The sequence below is a fragment of the Euprymna scolopes genome, chromosome 24 (genome assembly GCF_053919585.1).
Source record: "Euprymna scolopes isolate OS-2025 chromosome 24, ASM5391958v1, whole genome shotgun sequence".
In the NCBI taxonomy this organism is placed as follows: Eukaryota; Metazoa; Mollusca; class Cephalopoda; order Sepiida; family Sepiolidae; genus Euprymna; species Euprymna scolopes.
The window spans coordinates 71,145,045-71,151,044 of NC_136505.1; the positions used below are offsets into that span (position 1 = coordinate 71,145,045).

The following is a 6,000-nucleotide window of genomic DNA, read 5'->3' on the forward strand; positions in this document are numbered from 1 at the left end:
ATCTATAGATATACTAGAATTTCAGCCCGGCTGTTTGGAGGTGTATGTTGTGCAGAAAAAAAAAACGGTCAATTTTTTTAACTTTGAACACTATTATCACCATATATATATATATATATATATATATATATATATATATATATATATATATGTATATATATATATATATATATATATATATATATATAAGTTTGGTGGTTAAATATATGGAAAAATTATACGAAAAGAGAAGTTGATACAACCTCGGCAGTCCATTATCGGAAGGAGTGCAATGTCCTTCGGGGTTTTAAATCCAGGTGGGCAGAAAATAGGTCCAGGTTGTATCAGCTTCTCTTTTCGTATAAATTTTCCATATAATTATCCACAACCACTCAAAAAACTATTTTCAGTTATTGTGCTGAAAACCAAAATAAGCGGCCATTCACAGCTGAACATTTTGCTTATCGCATTTCATTTCCTCGGATGATATGATCCATTATTAAAAATCCATGGATTAAGGAAATTAGTATACCCCCTTCTATATATTCCGTTTGTCAAACAATAAATTCTTAATTCGAATATATGTGTCTATGTGTTGTTTTTTTAGAATTTAATATTTAACCACCAAACTTATATATTGCTCTATTCTTAAATATGAAGCTTTTCTTTTTTGGCTAGAATCGCCTTGAACGTATGACTTCAAGTAATATCTATCAGGATTTTGCATCTAGATTCAGTCAGTGTCTTATATATATATATATATATATATATATATATATATATATATATATATATATATATATATATATATATATTAGCAAAAGTACCCGTCGTTGACTGGGTTCAAAAACAGCGTACAAAAAATGGACTCTGGACTTAAAGTATGATAGGTTATGAAAAGTAAGGGTTGTAAAGAGATAGCTTCGAAATTAGGGTTGTCAAAATCAAAACAAAATATGATGAAAGTAAAAATAAAATAGATAAACCCCATAATTTATTATACCATACCTGTTCATACTGAAACACATATCACAATACTCTGTGGATATATATTAAAAGAACTCGTTAAACTTTGTGACATATTTCAATTCTATGGAGGTCAGGCGGAACGAACACCCCATAATTTTATTATACCATATTTCTTCAAACTGAAACATAATTATCAAAGTATACTTAAGCAGATAGCTATGAAAAGTTATTATTAAAGGTTGTGCCTATTTCCATTCTATGGAGGCTAGACGCAAACGCAGACCCCACAATTTTATTATACCATCCCTATTTAAGTGAAAACATACTTATCAAAGTATTCTTATGTACATCTATATAAAAAAAAAAAACTTATAAACGTTTTTTTTTAATTTTTAATTTTTTTTATTTCCATACATTGTTGGCCAGGCGCGAATGTAGGTCCCACAGTTCTGCCAGATTAAACATACCCGTTCCTGTGTCTGGATACATATTCTATCATTATATGTAATCATTTTTTTTTTAAATAGTCAACCATATAGCAGCCTATTCGTGACCAGGCACACACACACACACACACACATATTCAGCTTTATATTCTCTCTCTCTTTATATATATATATATATATATATATATATATATATATATATATATATATATATATATATATATATATTAGGACGTTCAGGAGTTACAATCAACTTTGTATTGTGTGCATTTTTCATAGTTTTACACGTATTGTGGCATACAAATAAAATGAAAATAAAATAATTGTAAACCAATCAGAACAGTAAACACTATTGAAAATCAATGTCTTATACGACATTATAAGATTAATTTATTAAATAAAATAAGGTATTTATAAATATACTCTTTACAAGCTTTTTTGTAGATAATATCTTAAGACTTTTTAGATGAATCAAATAATAACAACTTAAACTTTTAAAAAAACTTGTCGAAGGAATTATACGAATTCTTCGGTGAAAATTCATGGTGAACTTTGTACTTGCTTCAGATTGGTTGTTTCGTTTACATCTGATTTATATAATACATGATTTAAAACTAACAATTATTGTATATTTGTACGTCTTTTTAGCACGGTTTCTTCTCACTGAATTTTCCCCTAGGATAAAAAGCAGAATTTTGATAAGCATGTCAAAAGATTGTCTATATTGAGAATATCTATGGGTCTTTAAACGGTAAATATAGAGGGGAAAAAAGAGATACATTAGTATTTAGCAGGCGTAAGCTTACTTAATCTTCTCTGGTACGTATGAACATATATATATATATATATATATATATATATATATGTATATATATATATATATATATATATATATATACGTTAAGTTGTACAATTCATACGCTGTACCGATCCAAGTTGAAAACAAGACCATTGGTAGCAATCTTTATCCGGAGAGTTCAGTAAAGTTTCCAGCCAAAGTTGTAGGCATTGATTTGTTTTTAAGTGAGGGGCACATCATACGAACTCACATCTTCGAAGTCAACTTGAAATAAAAGCCAAAGTGTACCTTGGTGCTTAATGGTGTGTTAATCTCATGGTGATACCAGGTGTCCGCTGGCAGACTCTGGATGTGGCAGCAGGACTCTGCGGGCGCCCACAGGTCCAAAACGACTTTTTAGCCTTCTGTTACTAACCCTTTCCTCCTTCGACCTGAACATTAGCTAACAAGAGAGAAGGCCAATGAACAAGACAGCGTGACGTCAACCTGTATCACGTAGATAAAGGTGCTTAAAGTTTCCAATGTTCAACCACATGGCCATACAGTATATTTTCATTGACTTACGTGTATCTGGTAATTTTATGCATATAGTACAAACGTGTATGTTTTTCTATTCTCATGAAGAGAAAAAATAATTCTCCATTTAAATTATTATTAATATTATTGTTATTATTGTTATTATTATTATTATTATTATTATTATTATTGCACAAAATATAACAGTATATTCATTGTTTTAGAACTTTTATATTTATCCAAGGAAATCGAATATTTTAATTTTTTAACAGCAAAACGAACAGTTTTATATGATAATATTTTACAGTCCGTTCTTTAATAATGAATAACTCTTTTCGTCGAGTATTTCCAATTATTTTTAAGTTAGATGCATTTTTCACGACAGTGTTTTTTTGTTTTTTTTACTATTTAACTACAACTATTTTTTGATTCCATCCATTGGATTCTTAAACAAGTAGATCGAATCCAGAATGCAGCAGATAACAAACAGTCCTATCTGGCTTGGCAAGTAGTAAATGAGATATCTGGGCGCAAACGACCTGCCAAAGCTAAGTTAAAGGCAAACACTCCGGAAAATGCATGTTCGAAATGAAAAGCACATTTTTAAAAGCTACTCGGAAACAAACCAGAAGTAACAAACAAACCAATTCAGCCGATTGTTGTACAGGAACTCGATATTGAGAAGGGTGATTTTACAATGGAGGAACTTCTAAATGTACTAAAGAAGACAAAGAATCTTAACGCTGCAGGTTTAGATAACATGCCTCCTGAAGTATGGAAGACAGGTGGTTTCAATTACATACTTCCTCATTCATGCAATTCTGTATATAATAAAAAAAATATTAATATATGGAGGGAAGGATACCTACTTCCCTTCCCCAATATTGTTTGGTATTCGTGCCGTGTACTTACCGTGCTGAAATAATAACGTTATTTAGAAAGCTATTCTTAATAGGGTGCGTTTTTTTTTAGCTATTCTGCACTGTTACCTAACAATTTAGTGAACAAAAATTGCATAAGATTTAACTTGAAAAACCTATCTAACATATAACACGGTTCGTACAGTGCACAGGCGTTATTATTATTATTATTATTATTATTGTTATTATTATTATTATTATTATTATTATTATTATTATTTCTACAACAGTAATAAAAGGGTAATTTACTGGAAACGTGGATCCTGCGTAAACGGGCTTTACTTTAATGGTTGGCCTCCTTAAAAGCGCATACGCAAAAGTTTTCATTGGTTTATTTAATCGCGAACACTTTTTAAGGTACTATTTGAGGCAAACAAAATAGCAAATAGCATTTTTTTTAATATGTATGAAAAAATAAATCCGAGAGAAAATTAAAATGTTAGTGTGGAAAATATAATTTAATAATAAAAATAAATTCAAATAACATGAAAATAAAATAAAAACAAGTACGGAATAAAAGTATTAAATTTAATTAAAGAAATTAAAAATATTTAAAAAATACAGGCTGGATTACAAAGTGTATATGCAAAAAAGTTAAAGAAAACTTCAGGAAACAGCCGTTAAGTTAAAACCCGTTTACGCAGAGTCCACGTTCCCCGCAAAATGCTAAAAATAGTGTAGATGGCATCGACTGGAGCCACACCAATTAGTTGTGAAACGTCAGTGAGTATAGAAAGTCCGAGGTGAGAGTGTACTAACCAGACCTTCAATGGAAGGGTGTAGTTAAAATCTGGTACCATTAGGAGGCATTTATCACCGAAACCCCAGGTAACACCAATGACCCATGACAACGAGAAACTAATGAGAAACGTATGTTGCGATAACATGCAATCATCTGCATGAGTGGTCAAGGGTGGAACACATAGAAAATCTAGTGAGACTTGTTGTGACTCGGTCTCAAGCGAATATCACAGCTTACTACCAGTGAGCGATCACTGATGATAGCCTGTGAGACAACTAGTGAGTGAAATAATAATAATAATAATAATAATAATAATAATAATAATAGTTGTAATAATAATGCCCCGCTTAAATTCACACCCACCCTTATTTAATATCGTAAATGTTTACTATATTTTCTTAATTTTTAACTAATGTTCATATTACCTATGATTGTCTAGTGGTTTTTATGTGAACTTCATATTTGTATTCATGTATTCTGCGCTGATATGAACATGAAAACTATAGCGGATGAAAATACGCTACACATTTTAATAGAAAACATGGAAAAAATGAACCTAGAAGAACAGAAAACAAAAACTTTAAATGTAATTCCTGTATTAAAAGTAATAGTTATTTAAATATTTACACATATAATCTTGTGGAGAAAATCCAGCTCAAAAGAGAGTCACTGGATAGAAACAAAAATTAAAAAAAATTGTCTCAGTCACAAAGTATTTCTCCTCCACCGGTGAAGGACAGAGAGTTGAATTGTAGCATCAGAAAAGATACTACTACATTGTGATCTTGTCCCGAAGTAAAGGAATTGTTTATGTTTTATGTTTCTCTCATGGTTTGTTCCCTTAATTCATAATTCAGTGTTATCAATTTTAGATTGTATATTGCTTTAAAATTACGTAATTTTACATAGATGATATTAATAATTCATATTAAATAAAGTTCAGTTTCATTATTAATCGAATTGGGTCCATTTCTTTTCTTTTTGAATGTGCTTTTAATTCTCTTTCTACAAATGCTGCCGTAAAGAATCGACGGTAACAGTTCGACAAATCTTACCTACATTGCTTTCAGGCGTTTCTCAGATACCACGCCTTCTGTACCTCGATGACCTTGCTTGAACCCGCTTGACTACTTTGTTTAGTCATACATCAAGAACATCACAAACATGACTTCCCACAACATCAAAACCAGCATGATCGCACCCATATGCCAAGTTTTCATCGAGCACCCGTCGGCGTTTTTGGAAAAGGCATGCTCTTAGTTCTGGACTCTTATCGAGGAGGTGACTGAGGCTGAGGGTTGTTTCATTGAATAGATGTAATCCTTACTAAATAATCAAGCTACCTGCAGTCATTATTTTAAATAAAAGTTTCCAAATACGTATGTAGCATTGTTTTCTTTAGGCTTACACACTTATCATTCCACCCTGTATGTAACATTAACGAATCCATATCAGAATAGTATTTCTCATTATTGGTCTTTCCAACATCTTAGTTACTATTATATTTAAGACCTATGCAGATATGTAAGGCATCGTTTGAAGCATATGTAATATAATCGATGTTGTTACCTCCAAATATTTTGTTCACTGCTACGTTACAAAAGTTAGTAATGGATACGATTTATGGTA

General features: G+C 30.9%; 1 protein-coding gene across 2 annotated transcripts in view; it reads right to left on the reverse strand.

The window, feature by feature from the left end:
- LOC145246763 (matrix metalloproteinase-14-like) overlaps positions 1 to 6,000 on the reverse strand; it is an 819,041-nt gene that overhangs the window by 287,204 nt on the left and 525,837 nt on the right. The window lies entirely within an intron of this gene.